The 17,558-nt window shown below is 46.7% G+C and overlaps 1 long non-coding RNA gene across 1 annotated transcript in view; it reads right to left on the reverse strand.

Moving 5' to 3' along the window:
• Positions 1-4,098: 4,098 nt before the first annotated feature.
• LOC140419173 (uncharacterized) overlaps positions 4,099-17,558 on the reverse strand; it is a 37,821-nt gene continuing 24,361 nt past the window's right edge. Inside the window, exon 2 of the long non-coding RNA XR_011945579.1 lies at positions 4,099-9,294. This is a non-coding gene — a long non-coding RNA (uncharacterized lncRNA). The remainder of the gene's footprint in view (positions 9,295-17,558) is intronic.

Raw genomic sequence — 17,558 nt, forward strand, 5'->3', positions numbered from 1 at the left:
CGAGAAGTTTTGACTCAAATTTCTACTGAGTTTTAGTGTCGCAAGCTCCTCACTAAATCGCATAGGAGATCTCTACAGAGGGTTTCTTTCTGCTGGACTGGCCAGTCTCGCCACTTCGCCTCCAGTGGGGCTGATGCTCTTTGAGCCTTGTTGCTAATACCTGGCTTCAAATTGCACAAGGATCAAACAGTGAAAGGATGTTTGGAAGTTTGAAGCTATTTAGTTTCCATTTCTGTTTCAAACCCCCCAAAGCGTGCCACGTGGCCATGGAGATGGGTCCTGGTGGTTACATGGTTCCTTTGTTTAAGTTATCTGGATGTCCCTCACAAAAGGAAAGTATCAGGTTATGAGGGGCAAGTTGTCTGAGGTGGACTGGGAAACTGATTTGTACAGGGAATACCTAATATTTAAGGAATTATTACATGTTTATCAGGGGGTCGGTTAGCTCAGTTGGCTGGATGGCTGGTTCGTGATGCAGAGCAAGGCCAACAGTGAGGATTCGACTCCCGTACTGGCTGAGTTTATACATGAAGGCCCCGCCTTCTCAACTTGGTCCCTTGCCTGAGGTGTGCTGACCCTTGGGTTAAATCACCCCCAGTCAGCTCTCTCTCTGTCAAAGGGGAGAGCAGCCTATGGTCCACTGGGATTTTTGTGACTTTTATTTTGCATATATACAACAAATATAGATTCCTTTAAGGAACAAAAATCCAACAGGAAAAGTGATGCAACCTCAGCTAACAAGAAAAGTTAAAAGATTCCATTAAATGCATTCGAATTCAGCAAAGGAGGACCAAGAAACTGATGAGAGCAAACTGGTGAGAAACATAAAAACTGACTGGAAAAGCTTCTAGAGGAATGTGAAAAGGAAAAGATCAGCAAAGACCAATATGGGTCCATTCCAGGCAGAGACATGTGAGTTTATAATGGAGAGTAAAGAAATGCAGAGAAACTAAACAATGTGTGTCTGTCTTCACAGGAAGATACAGAAATTGTCCCCAAAACACCAGAGAACCAAGGGACTGGCAGAGATTAGTATTGGTGAAAAGTCATACTAGAATTATTAATGGGTTGAAAGTGAATAAAACTCCAAAAGCTGATGATCTACATCTCATTCTAAATTCTCCTGACTCTATCTGTAATGGACAAACCTTTGTCTGAGCCAAACGTTTCCTTTTTACGTAGCCACAGAAGCTTTAACAGTCCATTTTTATGTATTTTGCGAGTTCACATTCTATTCTATTCTCCCTTTTTTCCCTCAATGTCTTGGTCGAAGAACGGAAGTAAATCCTCGGGAATTAATCATCACTTTGGACAGGTTCTGAGACAATTAAGTTTCGACTTCCAGGACAGAATAACTATAATCGTGGAGTGTGATTTTAGATTGTGTAAAAGGGCAAAGTCCTAGTTTATAGTTAACTGTGTAGGTTTCCAAGTTACAGTAGCTTCTAGTTTGTTGTATTAAAAGTCATAAAACTTGAAGTCCCGTCGTGTGATCCTTTAATTTGTTGACTGGGAATTTTATAAGAAGTTGCTGACCTTTATGGGGGTCCTTATCCACAAGTTTTGATTTCCTATTTGAACCTCGGGTACCTTTCTGTCTCTATTGCTCATGTCACTGACAGCCAGGTGATGGAGCTGAGGGCTGAATTTAGCTGAGAATAACGGGGACTGTTTCCCAGTTGGGAAACTGCCATGGGTGTCGCTAATAGAGACAGGAAGGTGCTGGAGGACTGACTGGGAACTGGACCTCCAACCAGTCAGGGTTCGGGGGGTGGGGAGGTGACCGGGGCTGATGGTGATGTGACCCCCAGGGTTCAGTGGCCCCGTGTCCAAAGCGGGGAGTCATGGGAACAGGGTACAGAGGAGCCGAATGGAAACTATTTGGGATCAGAACATTGTGAACATCCTATTACTCAGGTTGTCTTTGATCCACAAGTAATTTACTGTTAGTTTTTTTTAACCATGTTCTCTTTCATCAATAAACTTTTAACAGGAAAATATTTGACTTAGTTGGACTTTTCCTGATTAAATTTGTTCACTTTCAGGAGAGTGGGTGAGAGGGGTTGACAGGCTCTTTAACAGAAACTGAGTCCCTCTGAGGCAATTGGCAAAGGAGCCAGAGGGGTAGAGAAGATTTGAATTTTCTTTGACACTGTTTCAAAATGGGTTCAGAGAATCAGTCTGACTGACTAATTTATCAAGGTTCTCTGAGGAAGTAACACGGGATGTCAATAAAGGGGAACCTGTAGATGTGCTTTATCTGGATTTCCAGAAGGTATTTCCCAAGGTGCCACATCAAAGGTTATTACACAAAATAAGAGCTCGTGGTTTGGGGTCAACATATCAGCATGGATAGAGGATTGGTTAGCGAACAGGAAGCAGCCACTAGGTATAAATGGGTCATTTCTGGGTGGGTAAGATGTGACAAGTGGAAGTCACCAGGATCAGTGCTGGGCCCGCAACCATTTACAATCTATATGAATGTGATGGATGATGGGATAGAATGTATGGCGGCTACATTTGCTGATGGCTCAAGGACAGGCAGGAAAGTAATTTGTGAAGTGGATACAAGGACTCTGCAAACAGGTTAAGTGCGTGGGCAAAAACCTTGACAGATGGAGCAAACTTGGGAAAATGTGAATTGTCCACTTTTGTCTATTATTTAAATGGAGAGAAATTGCAGAACTCTGAGGAATAGAGGGATCTGGTGCCCTGGAATCGCAAGTTAGTCTGCAGGTACAGCAAGTTATCAGGAAGATCAATGGAATATTATTGTTTATTGCAAAGGTACTGGAATATAAAAGTCGGGATGTTTTGCTGCAGTTTTCCAGGGCCTTAGTGAGACCATGGGCGGGATTCTCTGATCCGGAGGCTACATGTTGACACCGTTGTAAACACCGTCGCGTTTCACGATGGCGTCAACAGGCCCTCAGGAGCAGTGATACCGAGTCCCTCAGTAGGCCAGCACAGCACTGGAGCGACTCATGCTGCTCCAGCTGCCAATGCCGGCGTCAAATGGGAGCCGCGGGTCTGCGCATGCGCAGTGCGACCGGCGCGAATGTGTGCATGTGCAGTGCAACCGGCGCGAATGTGTGCATGCGCAGTGCGACCAACACGAATGCGTGCATTCACACGGCTTCCTTCTCCGCACCGGCCCCAACGCAACATGGCGTAGGGCTACAGGGGCCGGCACGGAGCAAAGGAGGCCCCCAGCCCAAGAGGCCGGCCCGCCGATCAGTAGGCCCCAGAGGAGGCCCCGCCCGGTTTTGGAATCCCCTTCCCCCCCCCCTCCCACACCAGGCCGGCCCCAGATGGATGCACAATGAGGTCCCACTGGACAAGGCCACACATGTTGCCGGTGGGATTTGAATTTTTTTTTTTTTTTTTTTTAACGGCCCCTCGGCCCATCCTGGGCAGAAAATCTCTTCGGAGAATCGGCAGACCGGCGACGCACGATTTGAGCCCTGCCTGACGATTCTCCAGCCCAGCATAGGCTGAGAGTACCCCCCACCCCCACCCATATCTAAAGCACGGTGTAAGTTTGGGTCTCCGTATTTCAGAAATGAGATAAGTGCATTAGAAGCAGTAGTGAGAAGGTTGACTCACCAGAATCCTGGAATGAAGGGGTTATCCTCTGAGGAAAGGTTTGACAGGTTGGGCCTGTATCCATTGCAGTTTAGAAGAATGAGAGATGATCTTATTTGAACACGAGACACTGAGCGAATTGACAGAGAGAATGCTGAGAGGATGTTTCCCCTTGTGGCAGAGACAAGGGGATACCGTTTGCAAATCAGGGGTCTCCCATTTAAAATGCTGATGATAATTTTGCCCCCTGATGACTGTGGGTCTGTTCCCCAGAGGGTGGTGGAGGCAGGGTCACTGAATCCTTCAAGTCTGAATTTGTTTGATTCTTGACTGACAAGGGAGTGAAAGGGTGGAGAAGGAAAGTGGAGTTGAGACCACAATCAGATTAGCCCTGATTTCATTGAATGGTGGAGCAGGCTCGAGGGGCCGAATGGCTGACTCATGCTCCTAATTTGTATTGATCCTCAACACCCCCGCTTTCCCAAACTCTGAAACGATTCACAGTGATAACCCTTATTGGTGGCAGTGGTTAGATTTTATTCAGTATAAATAAGAGCTGACACAGTCTAATGTCTGAGCAGTAGTATCAAAGTGCAGCAGCATTACCATTACACTCTGGGTAGAAGCACCATCTCCATTGATTGTATTAAAGTCAGTTTCTCTCTGGAGTGTGTGTCAATGCCTTGATGATGTCACAATGTTGTCTCAATCCCTTGGACACATTAACCATTTCATATCATAGAATTTACAGAGCAGAAGGAGGCCATTCGGCCCATCGAGTCTGCAAGGTTCTTGGAAAGAGCATCCTACCCAAGGTCAACACCTCCACTCTATCCCCATAACCCAGTAACCCCGCCCAACACTTAGGGCAATTTTGGACACTAAGGGCAATTTATCACGGCCAATCCACCTAACCTGCACATCTTTGGACTGTGGGAGGAAACCGGAGCACCCGGAGGAAACCCACGCACACACGGGGAGAATGTGCAGACTCCGCACAGACAGTGACCCAAGCCGGAATCGAACCTGAGACTCTGGAGCTGTGATGCAATTGTGCTATCCACAATGCTACCGTGCTACCCACCATTTCAGCTGCCATGAAATGAAATGAATTAAATTCATTTCACCATGAATTTAAACTTGCTGTTTTTCACAAGTAACAAATCACATCTGCACACTCACACCGCTATCCCAAAATCATGTCACACATTCTGAACTCTCAGATGTGCTGATGAAAAGACCAAAGTGAGTCTGTCTTTCTTATCTCCCCCTGTTACGGTGCTGATATTTTATGTTGCGCCTGGATTTCTTTATAACAAAGTTCATGGACAAGGATGTAAACATTTCCAAGAGAAAGTGATCAACTCATTCATCCCATCTACACGTTCCAGACATTCACTGGAATTTAGGTGAATACCAGATTGATATATCTCATTCAGACACACCCGAGGGAAAGTATTCCAATTCATTTATTGTCCAGGACAATATATTCACAATATCTTTAAAACAGAAATTGAACGTTCCTATGTGATTTCAGACATTAACTTATTCTCTTTGTTCTTTATGGTCGATGTCAGGCTGGGGATGTTCACAATGGAGCAAAGGAGGTTGAGGGGAGAGTTGATAGAGGTGGACAAGATTATGACAGGTTCAGATAAGGTGGATAAAGAAAAGCTGTTCCCATTCGCTGAAGGGCCAAAAATGAGGGGGATACAGATTTCATAGAATTTACAGTGCAGAAGGAAGCCATTCGGCCCATCGAGTCTGCACCGGCTCTTGGAAAGAGCAACAGGTTTTGGGTAAAAGATGCAGAGGGAATGTGAGGGAGAATATTTTAATGCAGCGAATGGTAATGACCTGGAACTGCCTGTGAGGAGGGTGGACATGAAGACAATAGAAGATTTCAAATGGAAACCAAATGGGCATCTGGGGATCTAAACCTGCAGGGCTACAGGGATAGATGGAACTGACTAGTTTGCTCCAGGGAGCCAACAGGGAATCAATAGGCTGAATGACCTCCTCTGATCTCATGACTGATCTCAAAATAACAATTGCAGCTGCTCCAGTCTCCCCAGCTCACTGAAGTCCCTCATCCCTGGTCCCATTCTCATAAATCTCCTCTGCACCCTCTCCGAGAACTTCACATCTTTCCTAAAGTGTGGGGCCCATATATAGGGTTCCATTCTAGAGGGATCGAATTGAAAAGTAGGGAGTTATATTCAACTTGTTTAGATCCAGGGCTAGACAACACTGGGAACACTATTGTCAATATTGATGATCTCCATTTAGGAAAGGAAATAGAGGCTCTGGAAAAGGAGCAACAAAGATTCCAAGAATATACCAGAACAGAGCATTTTAATCCTCAGGAAAGACTGGGACTGCTTTTCTCTAGAAAGGAGAAGACTGAAGGGTGACTTGATGTAACACGATTATGCAGGGGTTCAACAATCCAATCAAAATTTCAGGAGAAACCTCTTTCCCCAGTGAATGGTGATAATGTGGAGCTCACCACCACAGCGAGTGGTTGAGGTGAACAGCATTAATACATTGAGGGAGAAGCTGGAGACATACATGAGGGAGAAAGGACTAAAAGGAGATGCTGATGGGGAGAGATGAAGAGGGGTGGGTGGAGGCTCATGTGGAGCATAAATACTGACACAGACTAATTGAGCCAACTGGCTGCAGACTCAATGGAACAGAGACAAATGTATTTATTTTAGAACTACCTGTACTGGTGGGAAACATCTCTATTCCTCCCACTGTGAAGGCCAACATACCGTTCTATTGACATAGAAAATAGAAGCAGCAGGAGGCCCTACACAATTGCAGTAAAACAGGCCCTTTGAGCCAGCTCCATCATTCATTCTGATCATGGCTGATCATCAAGTTCAATACCCTGATCCCATTTTCCCCCTATATGCCTTGATCCACTTAGCCCCAAGAGCTATATCGAATTCCTTCTTGAAATTACACAATGTTTTGGCCTCAACAACTTTTGTGACAGCGAATTCCAGATTCACAACTCTGGGTGAAGGAATCTTTCCTCGCCTCAGTCCGAAAACGTTTACCCCTTATCCTCAAACTATGACCCCTAGGTCTGGACTCCACCACCATCGGGACCATTCTTTCTGAATCTACCCTGTCTAATCCTTTTAGAATTTTGTAAGTTTCGATGAGATCCCCTCTCACTCTTCTAAACCCCAATAAATATAATCCTAACCGACTTAGTCTCTCCTCATATGAGTCCCACCATCCCAGGAATCAGCCTGGTGAAACTTCACTGCACTCCCTCCAAAGCAAGAACATGCTTCCTCAGATAAGGATACCAAAACTGAACAAAATACTCCAGGTGTGGCCTCACCAATGCCCTATAAAACTGCAGTAAAACACCTCTATTCCTCCCGTTATGAAGGCCAACATACCATTTGCCTTCTTTCCTGCCTGCTGTACCTGTGTGCCTACTTTCAGCGACTGATGCACAAGGACACCAAGGGTTCGCTGAGGATCCACCTCTCTCAAATTACACCCATTCAAATAATAATCTGCCTTCCTATTTTTGCTACTGAAGCGGCCATCCACATTATACTGCATCTGCCATGAATGCATCACACACTCAGCTTGTCAAAATCCTGCTGAAGCATCTCTGCATGCTCCTCACAGCTCACCCTCAGAAGCCATTTGGCCCATCAAGTCTGCACCGACCCTCTGAAAGAGCACTCCACCCGAATCGACTCACCCACCCTATCCCAATAACCAAACCTACACATCTTTAGACACAAATGGGCAATTTAGCATGGCCAATCACCCAACCTGCACATCCTTGGACACTTAAGAGGCAATTTAGCATGGTTGGTGGACCTCAAAAGAGTGGCCAATCCACCTAACCTGCACATGTGGACTATGGGAAGGAACTGGATCACTTGGAGAAAACCCATAAAGTGCAAACTCCACTCAGGCAATCACCCAAGGCCAGAATTGAACCCTACACGGGATGAAATAAGTGTCCTTCACCAGCTTTTGTGGATATTTCAGTGGGAATGTGCTCTTAAGACTCAACATCAGCCCACTGGAAGCAAAGTCGGGAGACCGACCAGCAGAAAGAAACCCTCCCGCTTCACCAACTGTGAGCATGTCAGTCCTGGATGTGATTAACAGCAGCAATAACAGCAGAATCCAACCCCTGTAATCGCATGTGAACTCGCTGATGTGTCTGCAGGTTGGCTGACTGTGTGAATCCCTTCCCACAAACAGAACAGGTGAATGGCCTCTCCCCGGTGTGAACTCTCTGATGTGTCAGCAGGCTAGATGACTGAGTGAATCCCTTCCCACACTGAGAGCAGAGGAATGGCCTCTCCCCAGTGTGAACTCGCTGGTGTTTCAACAGGGTGGATGAATCTCTGAATCCATTTCCACATGCAGGGCAGGTGAATGGTCTCTCCCCAGTGTGAATTCGCTGGTGAGAGAGCAGGGTGGAGGACTGAGTGAATCCCTTCCCACATTCGGAGCAAGTGAATGGCCTCTCCCCATTGTGAACTCGTTGGTATATTAGCAGCTTGGACAACTGAATGAACCCCTTCCCACATTCTGAGCAGGTGAACGGCCTCTCTCCAGTGTGAACCGGCTGGTGTGTCAGTAAGTGGGTTAACTGAGTGAATCCCTTCCCACACTGAGAGCAGATAAATGGCCTCTCCCCCGTGTGAACCCGTTGATGTTTCTGTAGATTGGATGAATTAGTAAATCCTTTGTCACACTGGGAGCAGGTGAATGGCTTCTCCCCGTGTGAACTCTCTGGTGTGTCTGCAAATGGGATAACAGAGTGAACGTCTTCCCACATTCAGAGCAGGTGAACGGCCTCTCACCAGTGTGGACTCGCTAGTGTGACTGCAAGTTGGATGATCGACTGAATCTCTTCCCACAATCACAGCAGGTGTATGGCCTCACCCCGGTGTAAACTCGCTGGTGCATCAGCAGGTTGGATGAATCACTGAACCCCTTCCCACAGTCAGAGCAGGTGAACGGCCTCTCTCCAGTGTGACTGCGCCTATGTATTTCCACCTCAGACGGAGCTTTGAATCCCTTCCCACAGTCCCCACATTTCCACGGTTTCTCCATAGTGCTGGTCAACTTGTATCTCTCCAGGTTCGATGATCAGTTGAAGCCTCGTCCACACACAGAGCACGGGTGCAGTCTCTCCCCGCTGTGAATGGTGTGATGTTTTGTCAGGATGTGTAACTGGTGAAAGATCTTTCCACAGTCAGGCACACTCTCTCTCAGGTGTGTGCTGTGTGTATCTCATTGCTTTTCCAGCCACACTGATCCTTCCACAGTCAGTTCACTGGAACACTCTCACTCGGGTGTGTGTTGTGTGGGTCTCGGTGCTTTTCCAGTCGCACTGATGTTTCCACAGTCAGTTTACTGGAACACTCTCACTCGGGTGTGTGTTGTGTGGGTCTCGGTGCTTTTCCAGTCACACTGATGTTTCCACAGTCAGTTTACTGGAACGCTCTCACTCGGGTGTATGTTGCACGTATCTCGTTGCTTTTCCAGTCGCACTGATGTTTGAAACCTTTAGAAGCTGACAGTTCGGACGAATATTTCTCCTTCTAGACTCAAAGGCCGATGATATTCAGGTTCCAGGGAATCGAGTGACTGTCAGATCGAGCCGTGACGTTTGAGACTTCTGTTTGTAATTCTTCCTCATCTAATATCCTGTAAAAACAATTTAGAAAATTCATCGCTGTCAGTACAGGGTAGAAACTCAGAACAGATAATTCTAGTTCCTATGGAACATTCTTTCCTCTCTTATTCCCCAAAAGCTGCAAATCTCCATCCCACACATGCTCCCTCCATTCTTACTCTGCTGGATCCCGGTGGTGTGCCACTCGACACTGGCTTCCAGTCACTAAAGCAGCCATCTGTCATCACCCTCTGGCTGCGACAGCTAAGTCAATTTTGAATCCACCTTATCATGTTACCTCTATCCCATGAGCTTTTGCCTTCTTTATAAAGTCTCTTGTTTGGGATCTTGTCAAAGGCTTTGCTGAAATCCAGCAAACTGCATCAACACAGCCGGTCACATAAAAAATCAATTCAAAATTTGTTAGGCATAACTTCTCTCTGACAATGCCACGCTGACTATTCCTGATCAAATCTTGCCCTCCAAGTGAAGATAAGTCTCTCTCCTTCTGAATTTTCTCCAATATTTTCCCTACCACTGACGTAAGACTAACTGGTCTGTAGTTCCCTGGCTTATCTCGACAACCTTTCTTAAATAGCTTTTCTCCAGTCCTCTGGCCCCTCTCCGTGGCCAGAGAGGAATTAAAAATTTGGGTCAGAACTCCTGCAATCTCCTCCCTCATCTCTCACAGCATCCTGGGACACAGTTCATCCAGACTTGGAGATTCGTCCACTTTTAAGCCTGCCAACACTATGTCATTCCCCACGTCAATTTGCTCAGGAACCTCAGTCTCGCTGTCCGAGTTCCATATCTGCCTCCTCATTCTCTTGGGTGAAGACAGATGTGAAGTACTTGTTCAACACCCAACCAATGTCCTCTGGCTCCACCCACAGATTGCCCCTTTGTCCCTAATGGGAACACTATTCTTGATCTAATGAAAGATCATGCTGACCTGAAACATTAACTCTGTTTCTCTCCACAGACGCTGCCCGATATGCTGAAGATTTCCAGCATTTTTTAAAATTTAAATGATAGCAGTCCAGGTGGTGTCTAACCAGGATTTTATATATCTCAGTGCTTCTCCAGTCACACAGATACTGTAAATCTTTACCGACAAACAGAATAGACCAGAAGAAATAGGGACAGGAGTTAGCCATTCAGCCTTTGAGCTGCTCCACAATTTAATGAGATCAGAGCTTTTCTAACACTCACTAAGTCCACTTTCCTACCTTCTCTCTATTCCCCTTAATTCCCCAACCGATTAAAAACATCTCAATCTCAGCCTTGCAACTGATCAAGGACTCTGCCTCCACGTTACCTGGGGTAAATAATTCCAAGATTCAGCAGTTTGAGAGAATTCTTTCCTCATTTGGCAGTCCCTCATCTTTCCTTAAAGAAGGTGATCAAGACTGTAGAGTGTTCTAAACGTGGCCTCACTGGCTGCTTGTGCAGTTGCAGCAACACCACTTTGCTATTAGACTCCATCTTCCTTGAAATAAACATAATAATAATCTTTATTAGTGGGACAAGTAGGCTTAACACTTCACTGAAGTTAGTGAAAATCCCCTAGTTGCCACACTCCGGCACCTGTTCGGTTACACTGAGGGAGAATTCAGAATGTTCAATTCACCTAACGAGCACGTCTTTCGGAGCTTGTGGGAGGAAAACCGGAGCACCCGAAGGAAACCCACGCAGACACGGGGAGAACGTGCAGACTCCACACAGTGACCCAAGCTGGGAATCGAACCCAGGTCCCTGGCGCCGTGAAACAACAGTGCTAACCATTGTGTTACTGTGCCACCTGATAACTCGGGTGGGAGGGGGCTTTGATTATTCTGCCCTCTTTCCCAAGGTAGCAGGAGGTGTCAACAGAGTCAGTGGATGGAAGAGGGTTGGGAAGTGGGTGAGAAGAATGGATGGGAGGACACCAAGATCCCGCTGTACAAAAGCATTTTGAAGTTTCTCTTCATTTAGATAATATGTTGCCTTTTTATTCAATTTTGGCCCACTCACCCAACCTATGCATATCCATTAGTTTATTTCATATTTCCTCCTGCAACTTGTTTTCCCACCCATTTCAGTGTTATCTACAAATTTGGATACTGTCTATTCTATCTGTCCCGTAATCATTAATATAGGTTGTAAATAACTGGGGCCTGAGAACCAAACCCTGAGGCACACCACTGGTTACAGCTTGCCTACCAGAAAAAGACAGATTAATCCTCACTCTACTGTCGGTTGGTTAGCCAATCCTCTATCCAAGCGATATCATTATTGGTTAAAGCGCCTGACTAGTAAACAGGAAATCCTGGGTTCGAAATCCAGAGGTGCCTTTTCTTTATTTTAAGGACGGCACAGTAGCACAGTGGTTAGCATTGACCCGGGTTTGTTTCCCGGCTTGGGTCACTGTCTGTGCGGAGTCCGTACGTTCTCACCTTGTCTGCGTGGGTTTCCTCCGGCTGCTCCGGTTTCCTCCCACAAATCCTAAAAGACGTGCTGTGAGGTTATTTGGACATTCTGAATTCTCTCTCGGTGTACCCGAACAGACGCCAGAATGTGGCGACTAGGGGATTTTCACAGTAACTTGATTGCAGTGTTAATGTCAGCCCACTTATGACACTAAAAAAGATAATATATTACATTACCTGTCAACCCCCTTGTTTATAACCTTTTGTGTGGCACCTTATCAAATGTATTATGGAAGTCCAAATACATCTACATTACCCCCAATATCCATTTGGCTTGTTACATCTTCGAAGAACTTCAACAAATGATTCAAACACGATTTACCCTTCACAAAACCATGGTGACTCTGATGGACCCCTCACCTGATACCTCACAATGCCCGGGGAATGATTGACGGCATGTCCGGACCAATGGAAGCAGCAGGCCCGAACTGGAGCAGCTGGTCCTCCAACCAATCACAGTGAATGGGGGGGGCGGGACTGGGCTGAGTGAAGCATGCGCAGTTTGATTAATGGCGACGTGAAGAAGGTTCTTTCTCCGATACACAATCCGTAAAGGTGGGAATGGCAGGTCAGTGGGATCAGCCCGGTCGTTAGGCACACTTCGTAAACATATTATAGAAACAGGAAACCCGGAAAAATAACCTACCACTACCAGGTGACCTGAGCGGAGCATATAACACTGAAATGGGTGGGAAAACGAAGCGGCCGCCATCTTTGTTCCGCACTGGCAGCAATGCGCATGCGCACACCTTTTTAATTGCGTACACGCGCGCCCAACATATCTTTATTGGAGCAGACTGCAGGCTCAGTCGCCATCATTGTTGGGGGCAACATTTTAAAAAATGGTTCTTCATGTCAGAATGTCATCAAACTGTTTCACTCTGAGTTACAAATTGTTATTTATGGGGAAGAACAATGATACGTATCCAGAGCTGTGACAATAATTCGTATTTATATTGTGCCTTGAACAGAATAAAATATTAAGACTTTTCAGAGAAACATTACAAAATAGGTGATCTTGATGATAATGTGGATATGTGTTTGGGAGCTCATCTGGGGTGCAATATTTCACCATTGTTGTGAACAGTTTGCTTCAGCCTCAGACATTTGGCAGGGACAGACAGGGATGGGGTTTGTCGAGGGGACGGAAGTGAATGGGTTTAAACTTCTCAATATTTAAATGGAGGAAATTTCTGCTCCTCCAGTACTGGATGTCAGACAAGTTCAGACATGTCTTGGAAGGGAACTTGCAGGTCGTGATGTTCACACACATCTGCTGTCCTGGTCCATCCAGGTGGCGGAGGTTCAGGGTTTAGGAGATTCTGTCAAATTGTGATTCTGTTGTAAGTTGAGAAAATACCTCTCCATTGCCCCTGTCACTCCCACTCCCTTCTCTCTCTCCCTTTCCCTCATCATTTCTGTCTCTGCACCACGATTCACTCTTTTTCTCTCCCTCTCTGTCTTTCTTGTCACATGTATTCCCTAGCACAGAGGATTGTGGATACTCCATCACTGAATATATTTAAGGTTAAGATGGTGAGATTTTTGGTCTCTCAGGAAGTCAAGGAGATGGGGAGCTGGCGGGAAAGGGGAATGGAAGACCAAGATCAGCCACAATCGTGTTCAATGGCAGAACAGGTTCAACGGGCCGAATGGTCTACTGCTGCTCCTGTTTCTTGTGTTCTTGCAAAGGTGGGTGAAGGTCATGTGGCAGGTTGCCTTTCCTGAAGGACAATTGTGAGCCAGTTCGGTTTTTATGACAATCCAGCAAGTTTTCATGGTCACTTTTTCCCAGTGCCGGCCCCACAAATGACCAGATTAATTGAGGTCAATTTTACAATCTGCCTTTGTGTTTTTGTGGGTTCACTCTCACTCCCTTTTTTTTGTTTTAAATCAGTTTGACAGAGTGTTACAAGGGGAAGATTTGCAGTCAGGAAACTCAAACCAAACATTGCATCAGGATCTGAGGATCGCCCAATTTGTTGCAACCTGAACATCGGTGAATTTTGAACATAGAAGGAAAAAGCACGGTTCTCAGTGAGGAGAAACCATGGGAATGTGAGGAGGGATTCAGATCCACATCTCAACTGGAAATTTATCATCACAGACACTCTGGGGAGAGGTCATTCACTTGCTTTGATTGTGCGAAGAGATTCTCTCGATCATCCAGCCTGCTGCAACACCAGCGAGTGCACACCGGGGAGAAACCATTCAACTGCTCCCTCTGTGGGAAGGGATTTGCTCAGTCGTCCAACCTGCTGAGACACCAGCTAGTTCACACTGGGAAGAGACCATTTATTTGCTGAGGGTGTGGGAAGGGATTCACTTGGTCATCTGACTTAATGCCGCACGAGGGAGTTCATACGGACAAGAGACCATTTAAATGTCCAGATTGTGGGAAGTGCTATAAATGTTCCCGGGACCTGATACTCCATCAACGAGCTCACACCAACGAGCGACCGTTTAGGTGCACTCACCGTGGGACTGGGTTCAAGCAGTCATCTCAACTCCGTGAACACCAACGCACTCACACTGAGGAGAGGCCTTTCACCTGCTCCCTGTGTGGCAGTGGGTTCAGTAGGTCATCAAACCTGCGGACACACCAGCGCAGTCACACTGGGGAGAGACCTTTCACCTGCTCTGAGTGTGGGAAGGGATTCACTCAGTTATCCACTCTGCTGAATCATCAGAGTGTTCACAATGACAAGAGACCATTTAAATGCACAGACTGCAGGAAGTGCTGCAAAAGTTCCCGGGAACTGCTCCACCATAAACGTGTTCACATTGATGAGAAACCTTTTAAATGCCCAGACTGTGAGAAGTGCTTTAAAAGTTCCGGGGAACTGATGCGTCATCAGCGTATTCAGACTGATGAGAAACCGTTCCAGTGCTCTTACTGCGGAACTGGGTTCAAGACATCATCTGACCTCACTGTACACCAGCGAACTCACACTGGGGAGAGACCGTTCACCTGCTCCCAGTGTGGGAAGACATTCACTCAGTCATCCAGCCTGCTGGCACATCAGCGAGTTCACACTAGGGAGAGGCCGTACACCTGCCCCAAGTGTGGGAAGAGATTCACACAGTCATCCAACCTGATGAGACACCAGCGAATTCACAAGTAATTACAGTGAGTGGACATGCTGATCAGCTGCTCCCCTCCCTTCCACTAGCTCCACCGGGCCAAACTGTCTATAAAAATCCCCCTTGTGTGAGTGTGAACTCGGATCTATCTCCGGTTGCTCTCCGATCTCCTGTCATGTCCTGTTCAATCTCATCTTGATTACAAGACCTGCCTTCTGCTCCCTTGACCCAATTCTCACTAAACCGCTGACCATCCAACTTCCCCACATTAATTGATATCGTTAACAGTTCTCTCTCGCTTCTGGCTTTGCCCCTCTCACTTTTAAATACACGATCTTCACCTTTCCTGAGAAAACAACCTTTGACCCCAACTTCCTGCAAAGTACCACCCCATCTCCAAACTCCCTTTCCTCACCAACATGGTGTCCCCCAAGGATCTATCCTTGGCCCCTCCTATTTCCCATCGACATGATGGCACTAGAATCCATAGAATCCCTAAAGTGCAGAAGGAGGCCATTCGGTCGCTCAGGATTACACTATATGCCTGAAAAAGTGCGCTAGCTAGGCCCATAACCTCACCCTATCCCCATAACACCACCTAACCTGTACATCTTTGGACTGTGGCAGCACCCGCAGGAAACCCACACAGATTTGGGGAGAACGCACAAACTCCATACTGACAGTCATCCAAGGCCAAATTCAAACCCGGTCCCGGTTTCTTCGGGTGCTAAAGTTTCCTCCCATAAGTCCCGAAAGACGTGCTTGTTAGGTGAATTGGATGGGAATAGAGGGATATGGACCCAGGAAGTGTAGAAGATTTTAGTTTAGACAGGTAGCATGGTCAGCACGAACTTGGAGGGCCGAAGGGCCTGTTCCTGTGCTTTCCTTTGTTCTATTCTGAATTCTCCCTCTGTGTACCTGAACAGGCGCCGGAATGTGGGGACTAGGGGCTTTTCATAGTAACTTTATTGCAGTTTTAATATACGCCTACTTGTGACAGTAAAGATTATTTTTTATTAAAATTTAAATTAAATTAAATTTTCCTACTGGAGCTGATGAATGATGGCCATAGTTCCCACAATCCCCCGCGGCCCAGAGACCGCTCGATGCAACTGGCTCATTCCGCATGCTCCAGGCCCAGCCAGCCGCGGGGCATTCTGGATGGCTCCTCTGTTCCGAGTCGGAGAGGACCGGGAAGCGGTGATGTAGATGGGCTGCAGTAAACTGGTCAGGATATGGAATCCCAGGGGGAGCGATGGAGCCAGCTCTGGACGGGGAGAGTTTCTCAACTCCTCAGTGAACGCCGCAAACCCTAAATAAGACGCTGCCGGAGCGAGTTTGTTGGTCCGGTTCCTGACCCTAGGATCAGGGCCAGGTGAACAGCCGCCATGATGGTTCAGAGAAAGGAAGAGCGCATGCGATGGCGTCTGGGTGACGTAAGAGAGAATGGGCAGAACTTTCAGGGTCTCTTTTTCAACTGGGTCCTAGTACCCGGAACGAATACACCTCAGAATAGTTTAAAATTGTTAATTGGAACTGCCTCACAGCGACTGAGACCCAGATTCGAATCCGAACTTGGGTGGCTGTCGTTGTGAAGTTTGCACATTCTCCGTGTCTGCCTGGGTTTCTTCCGGTGCTCTGATGTCCTCCCACAACCCAAAGATCTGCAGGTTAGGTGGGATAATGGGGATAGGGTAGGGGAGTGGGCTTAGGCAGGATGTTCTTTGAGAAGATCATCTTTGCTGCACAGAGGGGTCTGGGCTAGTCGGAGCGGCTGGTCTGCTCCTGATCTGTTTAAAACACCAATTTGTAGATCCCTATGGGGGGAGAATGTAGGGCTTCCTCTGGCTGCTCGCCTCTCTTCTGTGGTCTTGTCCATGTTCAGGGGGCCCTGGAATGGAAACATGAGGTGTCCTCCAGTACACTTGACACCTTCCACAACTGTTGGTACCTCAGGGTGCAGAGTGCTTCTGAGACACTGAAAACAACATTCTGGTTTAGTTAAAAAGTTTTCCTTGTTTTTGTTGTGATTTTGCCTTCTTTTACTTTGATTGGGCAACATATTTGGGGAAATAAGAGAGAGAAGAATATTCCATAGAAATTCCATAGTCAACTCCTTTTACAGGGGATTGGAAGGAGAGGATTTCACACATTCACGATAAGTTGAAAATCACCAGCCTTTGATGTAGGAAAGGATCTGAATTATCAGTGTGACTGGAAAAGCACCGAGAGCCACACTGACACACACCCAAGTGAGAGAGTTCCAGTGAACTGACTATGGAAAGGGCTTCAACTATTACACAACCTGAAAAAAAATCATATCATTCACAGCGGGGAGACACCGTACAATTATTCCTTGTGTCAACGAGGCTTTAACTGATTATCCAATCCAGTGACACCATGGTGAAACCGTGGAAATGTGGGAAGGGTTTCAGCTTCCCATCTGCACTAGAAACTCATAAACGCAGTCACACTAGAGAGAAGTTGTTCACTTGCTCCACCTGTGGAAAGGAATTCACTCAGTCATCCAGCCTAATGACACACCACCGAGTTCACACTGGAGAGAAACCCTACGATTGCTCTCAGTATGGGAAGAGCTTCCGGTGTTCATCCCACCTCACTGAACATCTACAGGTTCACACTGGAGAGCGACCATTCTACTGCTCTGAGTGCGGGCAGAGATTCACTTGTTCTTCCCACCTCATTCTACACAAGCGTGTCCACACTGGTGAGAGGCCGTATGT

The sequence above is a fragment of the Scyliorhinus torazame genome, chromosome 5, assembly GCF_047496885.1.
Source record: "Scyliorhinus torazame isolate Kashiwa2021f chromosome 5, sScyTor2.1, whole genome shotgun sequence".
Taxonomy (NCBI): Eukaryota; Metazoa; Chordata; class Chondrichthyes; order Carcharhiniformes; family Scyliorhinidae; genus Scyliorhinus; species Scyliorhinus torazame.